This window comes from Sciurus carolinensis, chromosome 1 (genome assembly GCF_902686445.1).
Source record: "Sciurus carolinensis chromosome 1, mSciCar1.2, whole genome shotgun sequence".
Lineage (NCBI taxonomy): Eukaryota > Metazoa > Chordata > Mammalia > Rodentia > Sciuridae > Sciurus > Sciurus carolinensis.
Window position 1 is genome coordinate 67,255,327 of NC_062213.1, and position 14,453 is coordinate 67,269,779.

The following is a 14,453-nucleotide window of genomic DNA, read 5'->3' on the forward strand; positions in this document are numbered from 1 at the left end:
GTCGCTTATCCTTTGAGAACCAAGACAAAGGGATACTTTTGTGAGGGTGACTCTGATCACATGTCCATTAGCCACTCTCTTTCTTTATTCTGTTGTAGCTTATGCTAGTTGGACACCTCGTGCACAGTGCAAGGTACTTCCTTTGATCTATCATGTCAGTGGTAAGAGAGGTCCTTAGCCTACCAGAGGTCTGCCTAGAAGAACAGACTTCAAAGAGTGTTATTTTCAGAAATAAGCACACTCTACCAGATCCACGTGGGGGGTTTTAATCATATACTGCTCACAGAACATTCCTTGTTGTTTTTGATTTTCTGTGTCCCATTATCCTTCTAGCTTTCCCCCTTTGAAGTGTTCACACACCATCCAGTGTCTCTATCTGGATGTTGGAGAGGATTCTGCAGTGGTTTATGGCATACCTAATAACAGAGCAGAATTCTTAAAAAAATAAAAAAATAAAAATAAACAAACAAACAAACAAAAAACCCACCATAGCCTAGTCCCAGATCTTTTTAGATCTGTGTCTCTAATTGTGTCCCACCTGCTCTCCATTATCCAACATATTGGTTTTGGGGTCATGCTGATTTTGATATACATTTCTAGCTTTAATTCAGGTGGCATAACTGATCTGACTAAATGTTAAAACTAAATGATTTAGAAGACCACATTGTTCTTCTCAATTCATCTCTCTAAATATTTTTTGACATTGAGTCAAAATTCCTTTCATAAGGATCATTTGTCATAAGGGCAGTATTACCCTGTGTTGTTCGTAGCTGGTTATTCTGATCATGGTTTAATTAGGACAGGCACATTGTCCCATTATGAATTGTTTTACATATAAAGAAACCACAGAATTTTATTGGCAATTTTAACCCCTAATTAAAAAAAATAGACCTTACACTTATTGTGTAAAATGAGCTGAGGTAACTTTTCTTACATTAGAAAATTCACTTTATGCAGGAATAGTGACTGGAAACAAATTTTTCTCTTTTACTGGACAGTGACAGATAGAACCATTGTACTTATGTGACAATCCTCATAGGGTATTCTGTGCCTTTGATCCAATTCTGTGCCACTCTTCCTGTGACCTTGAAAACTCATCTATGTAGAGAACATTCAGTTTTGTAAGATATATTCTTGAAGCACAAGTCAAAGACATGAATTAAGTAACGCCTTAGATGCAGCCTTTATCTACAAAACACTAAAAAAAAAAAATGTCAAGCAATAGCCTTAATGACTGCTGCTCAGTTACATCCAAGTGTAAGAAATAGAAGTACAGACTCATAAAAACAAAAACAAAACAAGTCACAGGTAGAGAATCAGGAGAAAAATCTGGGTTTGCACCTCTCCAGGAGATGTCAAACTGACTCCTAGAATCAGCGACTAATTGCATGGTGCTTTCTGTTTCCTATGCATATATTTTCTCTCAGCAACAAGATGGTAAACTCTTCTGGGGCAGTCATGTCATTCAGGCAATGCTAGGCTCCACCATATAGCAGATATTCTTCTAAATACTAGAGACAGAGCTGTGAACAACACATGCCAAGTCCAGTCCCTGACCCAGAACCTCCTTACTTACTTTCTGTGGAAGTGTATTTGGATCTCATCTTCCACAATGAGAGTATTGGAGTGGTGACTTGTCAGCAAACACTCCACATCCCAAAATACAGACTAGCCTTCCACCTAAAATATGATTGCTTTAGTCATGGGAGTGCAAGAAGGTAGATAAATCATTCTAATGGTGCCTCAGAATGTGGTGATAATCTGTTAATATTAGCTTTGAAAGACACAGACTACTTATGCAAAATTACAGGTCTAGAGGGAAAGCATCCTCAGTTTGGATCTGGAAGATCCCTGAAAGTTTCATGTATTAAAAGCTTGATTGTCAGCCTGTGATGCTATTGAGAAGAGGTGGAACTATTAAGAGTTAAGGCTTAGTGGGAGGTTTTGGGTCACTGGGGACATGCCCTCAAAAGGGATTGTGGGATGGTGGGCTTTTCCTCTTTCTCTTCTCTCTTTCACTTCCTCGACATGGGGGATGAATGGTTTTTGCTCTTCCAGGCACTCCCCACCATGATTTGCCACCTTGCCACAGACTCAAAAGCAACAGACCACGGACTAGAACCATGATGGAAAGAACAAAGGTGCTCTCAGGAGTCACTTTTACATGGGCATTAATGCAATTCATGAAGATCTCACCCTCACAAAGTTCCCACTCCTGATACCATCACATGCAGGATTAGGATTTCAACATTCGATTATGGTAGTGGGGGTGTCACAGAATTTAGTCTACAACACCAACCATAGGTAGAGCTGCACTTGTGACAGTGTCTGAGAGGAGCCACTGGCAAGTCTTCAAGCTTTCAACCTCCTATAACTTGCCATGTGCTTGGGCCAGATGTTTCCTCAGGCCTGGAAAAGGCCCAGATCTTGAACAAAACATACACAAAATGTAGGGCTCTGGCTACTTGTGAAATGGTAAGTGAAGAAGGGGCATGGAGAAGAAAGGATAAAGGTACACAAAAGGAAAGAAAACAAAATAAGCCTTAAAGTATGGCTGTGTGCTCGATTCTACTTATAAAGTTTGAAGGGCCTCAGGAGGAATTAGACTTAAAGCTCTCCTTCAAGGAGCCAGCAACTTCCAGGTCTGCTTATCATATGGGCAATGCTCTTCTCTCTGCTGGAGATTCAGTCTCAGAGCAGACTTAGCCTCCTAGGGAACATCCTGAGCTCGAGTTCCCTATTTTAAAGCTGTAGAATTTACCCTAATGAACTCCCATCTGTCCATGTCCTTCCATGAGTAATGACTGGAAGAAAAGTGTTACTGTTCTCTTCGTTACTCTCATCTGCCAAGGGTGTCCTAGCCGCTCAGCCTTCCCAAATTGTATTTCAGATCATCACTGTTGTCATGTCTTTGTCATCATCATCATCGTCATCATCATCATCGCTATTGATATCATGTGATAGGAACCATGCCAGCCCTTTACTTATGTAATACCACTAATTCTCTCACACACCAACATCAGTTGCCTTCCCTTTAACAGATGATGAAACAAATTCAAATGGTCAGAGTTCTTGTAGCCGATGAAAGACAAAGACCAGCACTGGAACCCTGGTCTAATATCAGTGTTCATCTTAGCCACTTTTCTACTCTGCTGACCATTTCCATGTTCAAAGTTTAATCTGTCAGGTAATAGAGAAGCACCAAATGTGTTTGAACACACTACTTTTTGTCATAAGAAAGCTAACTTCTAGACAACTCTATATATCTAAATTCTCCCAAAATTCTATTTCCTCCATAAAAACTTTTCTAACCCCTAACTGTGCTAAATCCTATTCTTGCTCACTTCACTCTAAGGAACCACTACAAAAGAAGCATAATAGTATAGTGTATCTTCCCAATAACTTTTTTTGTTTGTTTTGAAACAATGTTAATTATATAGAAAATTTGGGAGAATAGTATACAGAACTTTTTTGAAACCACTTGAAAGTCACTTGCTCCTTCACACTAATTCTTCAGAGAGTATTTTCTTCAAACAAGGCCATTTTTCTAATAACCACATTAGGACCTTAAATATCAGAAGTTAACATTGATACATAATCCTTAGACCCTGCTCCACTTTCACCAGATCTCCCTATCATGGTCCTTATGGTAAAAGCAGCTAGTACAGAATCACACAGTTGGACTAAGTTGTCATATCTCTTTAGTTTCCCTCAGTCTTTGCTGGGCTTTCATGACCTTGATACTTTTGAAGATGTCATGCCAGTTATTTTACAGAATGCCTTAGTTTGGGTTTGTCTGATGTTTCCTCGTGACCAGAATCTTGTCATACTTCTTTGGCAGGAACACCAGGGAATGATACTATGTTCTCCTTGATCCTATCAAGTGGCACAAGTTCCATTGTGTACCATGACTGATGATGTTCACTGTGATCATTTGATTGAGAAGGTGCCTGCCAGGTCAGCCTTCTCTGTTGCTTTTTCTTTAAGTGCTTGGCAGAAAAACACTTGGAAAGTATACAATGTCCTATTCCTCATTTTGTGTCCTCAACAATGCTAGTGGCATTCCTGGTGTCTTATTTTTTTAAACTAAATTAAAATTTTGGACTTTATTTTCTAAGTAACTTGTAGTATTTAAAAATTTGGGGGTACATCAGAAAAACTAAAGGTGTAATAGAATAATTAATTGGACAGTTCCATATAAGATGGATTAGAATGGGTCTTAAAAGTGGAGATTTAGAAGTTGTTTCTTTATTTGGCTGATTATACAGAATCTTACACATTTATGTGTTTATAATGTAATTTTGAATAATCATGTTTGGTATGCCAAACTCCATTCACAATCCAAATGATAATTATTTGTTTTAAACATTGGTGGGGAAAATGGTTTGATTGTTAATGTCTGGGTGAACAGAGGAATAGAGATGGAGCTAAGCAGGGGTAGGATAAGGATGCTGACTCACAGAACAGGGGGAAGTTTCTTTGAAAGGAAAATAGGAGGCAGTCTAGATGCCCTTTTACAAGGCTTTCGTATCAGCACTAAAATCTCATTTATAGTGTCCATACCCAAATTAAAAAGGAATCAAACCTTAGTTTCCCACAATTCCACCATGTTGTCCCCTTTCCCAGTTTCTTCTGGTAGAAGGGAGAATGAGGCTGAGCAGTGATCCTAGGCTGCCTCACCCTGTGCCTCTTCTCTCCACCCTGCTATTGATGACATAGTTTACTGTGTTATATGAAGACTTTCACTATTTACAGGGATCCCAGTTGACCCTTATCACACTGTGAAGATCAAAGGACTTGCAGAAGACTGAACTCCTGGTTTTGAAAGCTTTATATTCCTTCCTAGCACATATGTGTACTAAAGAATAGGACAGGCTGGGCATGGTGGTACATGCCTGTAATCCCAGCTCCAGAGGTGAGTCAGGAGGATCATAAATTCAAGGCCAGCCTCAGCAGCTTAGCAAACCGTAAGCAACTTAGCAAGACCTTGTCTCAAAAAAACAAAGGTCTGGGGATATAGCTCATTGGTAAAGCACCTCTGAGTTCAATCACCATTACAAAAAAAAAAAAAAAAATAGAAAAAGAAGTCTGAGTCTGAGATGTCCAGTTTGAAGAAGTGTACCTCTGTCCCTACATTACTCAACTTTGTGTCACTGTAACCAAATACCCAACAAGAATAACTTAGAGGAAGAAAAATTAATTTGGGTCTCATGGTTTCAGAGGTCTTAGTCCATAGATGGTTGATTCCATTGCTCTGGGTCCAAGGTGAAATAGAACATTATGGTGGTATGGTATGGCAGAGGAAAGCTGCTCAGATCAAAGAAGCAGAGAGGGAAGGGGCCACAGGAAGGATGAACTCTTCAAGGGCACGCCTCCAGTGACAGACTTCCTCCAACCATGCTCCACCTACCTACAGTTACCACCCAATCAGTCCTTTCAAACTAGGATGGACTGATCAGGTTACAGCTCTCATAATCAAATCATTTCACCTCAAAATTATTTCTGAATTAACCCAGGGATTGGTAGGGGTGGGGAGACACCTTTTACCCAATCTTTAACAGTTCCACTGAAGGAGTCTGTAAATCTGGTTAGTAATTCTAAATGTCATCAGTGACAGAGTCTACCAAGCACTTTTAGAGAAGCAGTGTTTCTTTCATAATTATAATATTCTCTCCATTTCATTGAAGAATAGTTAGTAATCATTGCCCTGCCAAAAGTACATCTGGGAAATTGGATTATCTTTTATTGGTCCAAAACATCAGCAATCGAAAGCATTAGTATATAATCCCATGTCTATGGGACTACAGACATATTTCCCACTTTACCACCTTCTCTGAATGCCTCAGAGCATGATACCTTTGATGACGAGCTGTGACATAGAAGAGATTTATACTAAGATTCATCATGGCCTTAAAACGACAAACAGAGTATATAAGAAAGAAAGCTTGTCTGTAACTTCACATGTGGGAAACTTGAGTGAACTTAAAATATTGGCAATGGACAAAGACAGTTCTCCTTTTCCTATAAAATTATAATGACAGAATTTAGATGGAAATGGAAGGTAGCATATTTATCAGTGCAGTGCAGGGGTTGGGGAAAGGCAAGTGCTATTGTTTTGAGACTGAATTTGCAGATGACCCTGGTCTTGGTTCCTTTGTCTACCCAGCTTCCTGTGTATGTATGCTGAGGTAGAGGGAAGATTAATAAATGCCTTCAGAGGGAGAATAAGATCTGGATTATATACCAGTTAGATAATCATTCCCTGAACAATCTAGATAAAATTTCATATTGATCTTTATAGATCTCATGAATGTAAATATTCAGTGGTTTCTTTAAGTGTAGTCATGGGATTACAAGAATGTACCAATATATGGGGCGAAAGGAAATTTCAGCTGACTCATGAAATGCAATTCCCCCAAAGTCAGAATGTATTAAATCTAACTCCAAGCATTGGAATGATGGCACTGTAATAGCCTTCTGATTCATATGGACCTCAGATGCATTTTGAAAAGCCATGTGAGTCAATATCAGACAGATTGATAAAACTTCTGGGGCCAATACCATTTAACAAGACTTTGTTAAAAGAAAATTTCATTGACACTTGCAGTGTGCCTTAAATTTTTGCTTACTTGACAAGATTTTACCTTTTACCTTTTGAACCAGTGTTGAAAACTTATTTATAGGCACCTTTTGGGCTCCTGATGAGTTTGACCAGGTAGGATGACCAGCCATAAGCCCGTAAGATTTGTGCATTTTCCTGGGTCAAACACATCAGTGAATGTTTTCTAACAACCTTTTTCAGGCTGATGGTATCTGTCTTGCATTGGCAGTGTCTTGAATCAAAACTATGCTTAACCTTCTTCTGGCCAAATCCTTTCTCAGATGAATTACTATAGCACATAAATGGTCCATTCAGTGAAAACAATTACCCATTTGGTCTAGGTGGGCCTAGAACAATGGAAGTTATATATTTATATTTAAGTGCTCTGTGTTTCTGGATTCTTTAGTAGAATAAAAGTAGCCGGTTTGCATTGATTTGCATATTTTAGACCTACTGGAAGATAAATTTATTCTTTGTTCAATAAATACTTAAAGGCATAGAATAGTAAACAAGATAGCAAGAGAGATGCTCTCAAAATTTATTGTGGAGATGAAAATCAGTTGCAGATTGTGATAAATGCTTGAAAGAAATAGGATTACACAGAGAGAATACAGTTATTTGGTGTTCAGAAAAGGCCTCTTTAAAGAGATCATAATAAGGCTATAACTCGAAGCATAAGAAATGAGCCAGGCAGAGACTGATTTGAGTATTCTAGGCAAAAATCATAGCAAGTGCAAAGATAGAATTGCCTAGCTGAACTTAGCTTTAACCTGGAAATACTAGCTAGCATGGCTGGAATGTGACCCAGGAGTCTTCCTTATCTGTGGGGGATTTGCTCCAAGATCCCCAGTGAGTATCTGAAACTGCTGATAACACCAAACCCTACATATGCTGTTTTTTTCTATACCCACATACCTATAATAAAGTTTAATTTATAATGTGTGCTAAGAGATTAACAACAATATTTTACAGACTATCTTAGTAACTTCAGGGACAATTGTTTTCCTTTCCCTATTCCAGAACTTTTACCCTTTCACTTAAAAACAACACCTTACAGCTTTTCTTTGGCATATCCTAATTTCCAGCATCACTACTCTTGTGCTTTGGAACATTATTAAGTAAAATAAGGGATATTTTAACACAAGCATGGAAATGCTGCAACGGTCTGCCTGATAATTATGATGGCCATTAAGTGATTAATGTTCAGGTAGCGTATACGGTGCAGATACACTGGACAAAGAGATAATTCACATCCCAGGTGGGACATAGTGAGATGGTGCAAGATTTCATCTTACTCAGAACAGCAATTTAAAGCTTAAGAATTATTTCTGGAACTTTCTATTTAATATTTTCAAACTATGGTTGACCTCAAGTAATTGAAATCACAGAAAGTGAAACCACAGATACAGGGGGGCTACTATAAATAGAAGGGAGAGAGCAGTAAGGTCTGAGAGATACGATAGTGACAAGCTCCCATAGATCTCTGGAGGGTAGGATAAAAACTGAGGTTTTGTTCTCAGAGCAATGGAAAGACATAAGAACACTTGTTTTTAAGCAGGAGTGTGATATGATCAAACATTCTGACTTCTAGGAATGGATAATCTTAATCATAACAAAACTGATATTGAAAGTGATATACCCCTAGGCTCAGTAACTTTGGGTAGAAGCCTACTTTCTTCTGAAAATTTAGTTCAACTAGTGTTTGCCATCTATTTCATACTTAAAGCTAGGCTCATGAACAAAGAGAATAAGATTATTAGAATTCAGAAACTTGCAGGAAGGCTTCTGCAAAGTCAGAATTCACCCCTGAGGAGGGGTCCTGACTGATTCCAGTATTCCAGGGGCTCTGAGCATTTACCCTGCCCAGCTGAGATGAGACCTCTGAGGATGGAGGAGCTTGCCGGCCAAATAATGCTGGTCTCTCAGAAGCTACACAATGCCGCTAGTTCCGAGAGGATAGAAAACCTGCAAATTTACTCCAGATGCTATAACTGAAACCAGCGGATGCAGTCACACAGTTGCATAGGGTAGTAGAAGAGTAACTTCCTGTTTAAGGAGTGAAATGAAAGCTGTGTGCATCACTTTCATGTGTGCCCCACAGACTTAAACAGGTTTGGAAACAGACATGACTGACTTAGTAATCATGCAGCTCAGCTGGTGGGACCTAAGGTACACACATGTTCAGTAGCCAATAATCTATAGGCTTCCACTATCCAACTAATCTTGGGCACTAACCATTTTTTTTTTTTTTTTTTTTTTACAGAAAACATGTAAAGTGTCTGTTAATCTGATAATATCAGTGAGATAAAGTTTATCATGTGCATTCAGGATACTCTAACTTCTGATAGTGCACAAGCCTCATCTCTTGTCTCTATCAAATGTCTTTGCTCTCTGGCAAAGAATTCTTTTATGTATACTGAAGATAAAATATACCCTGAAAAGAGGTATAGGGCTGGGGTTATGGCTCAGTGGTGGAGCTCTTGCCTAGTACATGTGAGGCACTGGGTTCAATCCTAAGCACCACATGAAAATAAATAAATAAAATAATGTTACAAAACATGCTTAGATTAAAATGCTTTAAGAAATGAGGTATAAAGTTAATTGGATGCATTAATAACCTTAAACTGAATTTACCAGGAGGAAAGGTCTTTTTAATTATCCTTTCTCCGCCTACTCTGAAAAGTCTGGAAGAACTAGTGTGAGGAATTGTGAAAAGAGGTGGCTTCATAGAGATATGCTTCAGGCCTTAGAAGGAAAAGATCTTGTTCTCCTCCTAAGCTCAAAGTGATAATCTCAAGGGCCAATATCATTTATGATCCTAGGACAAAATACCTAAGTAACAGATCATCAACCTTGCTCTTGTCTGGGTCTTGGGCTTAAAAAAAAAAAAAAAAAAAAAAAAAAAAAAAGCCAAAGGAACTTGACAGTCACAGACTTGATTCACCAAAGTCTGAGCCAGATAGAGATTCAGGAGCTGAGCTCTACCCTCACAGCCCCGGAGCATGCTCATAGCAGTGGTGCTTTTGTATGTATCCATTTAGCTAAGCTGGAACTGGGCTATTCAAGAATTCCCGGGCTGGGGATATAGCTCAGTCGGTAGAGTGCTTGCCTCTCAAGCATAAGACCCTGAGTTCGATCCCCAGCACCACAAAAAAAAAAAAAAAAAAAAAGAATTCCCACCCAGTTCTCAGGATTGGGCCCAGGAGAAACTGGAAGTAAAGAAGCAGCCAGTCTGCTGTGAGGTCTAATTCAGGAGGCAGGCACCGGAAGCTCACACATGATCACTGACCTCCTGGCACATACTCCCCTTCTTCAAGTTCTGTGTAGGTATGCATGCAATTTTGAAGCATGTAGGCCAGTGCCTCCTGCTGGTACTCACATGGTAGAATGAGAGGCAGTGAGATAGGTGGAATGCACTTTGTCTCCCCTCCCCCTCCTCCAGATTTGCTCACCTACAGAGGTTCCAGTTCCAACCCCAGATCAGATAAAACATCCTTTTCTAGACTTGTTCCAAGCCCCCACAAACACATAAGCTCCGGCCCCCCAAATAATTCTTTATGCCTTATCAACTGAACCTTAACTAATAAAATAAGCCAAATTATGCTATGAAGACCAGTCACACTCAAACCTTAACAAGAAGATCATTCATGATCCATCCATTGCTCTTGTGCATGGCCTTTACTCTGGCACTGAGGCTGAAGGAGCAGCCTGTTTAAAACATTGCTTCTTATCACAGCAAATGGAAGAATGACAGGGAGGGAATCATATGTTGCTTAAGACTCCACCTGGGGACTCACACTTCCCCTCACACTTCCTTGGCCAAAGCAATTCCAATAGCAATACTGAACACAACAGGAAAATGGGTGAACATAATATATAACAAGTGTGGGTTTTGCTTGAATACCAAATATGTGTCATTTTCCCACATCAGTTCTGCAATTCCCCAACACCTGCTGCACATCCAAAAATTCAATTGTGACACTAATTTCAGAGTTGGCACAGACACCAGCTGCAAATGGGGTTTCCAGGTTGCCACATTTCTGCCCAGCTGACTGCCAATTCAAGGGTTTCTTTGACCCCCTCCCTAGATTCAATAATTTTCTAGAATGGCTCACAGAACCCAGGAAAAGCACTTTATTTACAATTACCTGTTTATTATAAGGAATACACTTTGGTAACAGCCAGATGAAAGAGATGCCTTTAACAGGGTATGAAGAGAAGGTGTGTAGAGTCTCCACGTCCCCTGAGTGTGTGCCATCCTGCAGACACCTCAGGATGTTCACTAACTCTAAGCTCCCTGAGCATTGTCACTGAGAGATTTTTATAGTTTTTACTATATAAACCTGACTGGTTAAGTCCTTGGTCATTGGTGATGGAATGCAATCTCTGACCACCTCTCCCTCTCTCAGAGGTCAGAGGATGGGGCTGAAAGTTCTAACCTGTAATCATGTGGTTGTTTTTCCTGGTTTCTGGCCCCCAACTTGAAGCTCAGAGGATCCACCCCCCTCCTTCCATGAGTCATTTCATTAGCATACAAAACACAGTAAATTTCAAGGGTTTGAGAAGCTCTGTGCCAGGAACTTTGAACAAAGAACAAATGCTTATTGTGCTGCTTACATTTGGATGTCAACTTGACTGGCTTACTGGATACTCAGATAGCTGGTGAAGTATGAATTATTCTCAATGCTTCTGTAGACACTGAACCCATCTCTCTTCTGCTGAAACCTGGTGGTTTTGCTTGTGACTAGAATGATGGGGCTGCCCCAGGTGTGTTTCCAGAGGAGTGGGTGGGTCAGTGGGGAAGACCCTCCCTCAATGTGGGCAGGCACTAACCAATCAGCTGGACCAGGATGGAATAAAAAGCACAAAGAAGGGGAAATTCAAGGTCTCTCTGTTCTGGAGCCAGATGCTCTTCTTTTGCCATTGGATGTCAGAAATACAGATTTTCTAGCCTTTGTTCTCTAGGACTCACCCACTAGGCTCTCAGGCCTCTGTCTCAGACTGACAGTTATACCATTGGCTTCTTCGGTTCTAAGGCCTTTGAACTTGGATTGAGCCGTTTCCAGCCTCCCTGGTTCTCCAGTCTGCAGACAGCCTATTGTGGATCTTCTCTATCTCTATAATCATGTGAGCCAATTCCCCTAATAAGCCTCTTTTCATATATCTCTATGTATCTAATCAATTCTCTCTACAGAACCCTAAAACATTTATTTATTTTACCACAGTATGTCACAATAATAGATAAGCAGACAGACACACAAATACACGTCCTTCAGGAATCTAACGTAATTTGCCACAAGCCGAGGATTCGGGTTTGAAGATCACTATTTCCATCACAACAAACTGTACTGTTTATTCAGCAATATTTTGGGGACCCGAATTGGTCACAGCCCTGTATTTGTTGTTATTTTAAAACCAAGACATTCGTGGTTATTTACTTCTATTATTTTTAGTAGTTCTCCTTTGGAACTAAAATGCCACATTTTATTTAAGCTTTCAGATAGTAAAATATTTATTGGAGGAATGCATGAATTGAATATCACATCACTTCTGAATATTGGAACTCAAGAGGAAATTTTTTTTCCATTTTAGTGTCTCAAAAATAGCACAACCAAGGCCTGGGGATATAGCTCAGTTGGTAGAGTGCTTGCCTTCCAAGCAGAAGGCCCTGGGTTCAATCCCCAGCACCACAAGAAAAAAAAAAAAATAGCACAACCTCTAAAGTACCTCTGAGGGATTGATATTATAAGCATTTGAGAAATAATTGATATTATAAGCATTTGAGAAATAAGGATTGGTACAGGTCATTCCCTCTAAACTCATAAAACTACTGTCAGTTTTACCCATGGTATGAGCACTCCCCCTTTATACAATGATGTGACCAGTAGGGTAACAAAAACAAACTGAAAATTATGTATCAAGTAAAAAGAAAATTAGCTTGAGAATTTAAGATTATTGCTCTTTATCCATGAAATTGGACGTTCTTCTCCTACTAGCCTATAAATTTATTGAGTATGTGGTCTGTATCTTGTTCATTTATGTATCTTGAGAAGTTAGCAAGTGACTGGCATGGAATAGATGCTCAACAAATGCTTCTTATAATACCATACTTAATCAATTTAAGATGTACGTTTTTCATATTTTAACATCTATGAAATTGGAATGCATTTCACAATTGATAGTGGCTTAGTCACTGGCAACCAGGTGTGAAAATCCTCAATTCATACCTAGTGGTAAAATCAAGAGTGTATCAACGTCACAGTATATTAAGTTTAATAACATATAGGAGATAAATGATTAAAAGGTTAACTTCCAAGGGTTGTTTGTAATATTGATTCCAACATTTTCTGTAGAGATGACATGAATATGAGCTTATCATTTTGCAGCTTTACAACCTCATAAATTATATAGTTTAAAAATCAGCTTATTGTCATCTTTTTTATTTACTTATTCAAGTAAAAACATAACTCTACAAATGGAGCTCATCATTTTAACTGAGTTGATTGCCATTATCCATTAGCCTACCATATTATTAAGAAACAGGCCTTTCTCTTCAGAGATTTTGTTGTTCTTTTAACTCTTTTTTTAATTACTGAAAGTATTAATATGTTTTGTATTAATTTGTGTTAAGCCCAATTAATATAAATTAAGTCCCTATGGTGAGCAAGACAGTTTGATAAATCATGAGGATATTTATCTTTCCGCCCTCATGACACCTGAGGCCCATAAGCCACAGGTAAGTTTCTACTAAGCAAATGTCACTCTGTATGTGAAGTGACAGTCACCACATTATGACCAACACTTGCCCAAGCTTTTGGAAGTAACCAGCTACTGCTGCAATTCCATTTATCAATTTCAATTTGTTTATATGCATATGCTGCCTTGTTTCTCCAATTCTTTACTTGTAAACATGATTGTTTTAATAGCTACAAGAAAAAAACATTTCATTAGAAACTGCATGATCATATTTGTTTAATTGGAAAGGATTTGGAAAAAAGGGGACTCAAAGGGATTTTTGTCTTAAATGGTATGCTTATATTTGTGGATAAAATATGTCAATGAAAGGGAGCGATAAAAGACAATCTGGTTTTAAAGAAACAATCCTCTTATTACATCAGATGCCCACAAATGCCAACTTGAATTCTTCATGGACCATTTCATCAGTTGCAATCATTATAGGCTTGAATATGATCCCACTGGTATGAGAATTTACATGAAAGCAATTCCTTACACACTAAAAGAATATTCAAATGTGCCCACTCTTTTCTAATGTTTTTAATTAAACAAATTGTTTGCTGTGTGTTCAGCTGTATGCCACACATGAGACTATAGATTATTCTCAGGTAAAGGCCATCTGGAACTTTGCAAGTAGTTCATATTTCCTGCATGGCCATAATTTAGAGCAAGTCTGAATGGCTTCTCTGTCTCTGAAAGGATAATTGTCCCAAACGGTTGAGGATACATTTCCTTTCCAAAAAAAAAAAAAAAGTGTGCTTTCATAAATTTAATGGGATTTATGTTTTTAAAAATTCTGCAATTTAACATGGACATTTATTTCATTGAATAGGACATACATACAACATAAATTCATGAAAAAATGTTCACCATCATCATTCATGAGGGAAATATAAATTAAAATGATAATGAGATATTGCTTCTTACCTAGCAAAATGCCTAAAATTAAGAATAAAGGTTAACACCAAATTCTGGCAATTATGCAGAGAAAAATTACATATACATTACTGGTGATTGGGCATATAAAACAATACAGCCACCCAAGAAAATAGTTTGGCAGTTTCTTATAAGTCTAAATGTGAACTTACCATATTTACCAGTACTCTTGTGCATTTAT

The 14,453-nt window shown here is 38.6% G+C and overlaps 1 protein-coding gene and 1 non-coding gene across 2 annotated transcripts in view; both read left to right on the plus strand.

The window, feature by feature from the left end:
- Cpa6 (carboxypeptidase A6) overlaps positions 1–14,453 on the plus strand; it is a 330,677-nt gene that overhangs the window by 175,191 nt on the left and 141,033 nt on the right. The gene's annotated exons all lie outside the window — the stretch shown is intronic.
- Trnag-ucc (transfer RNA glycine (anticodon UCC)) lies at positions 12,221–12,294 on the plus strand. Its single transcript has one exon. It is a non-coding gene; the product is annotated as a tRNA-Gly (tRNA).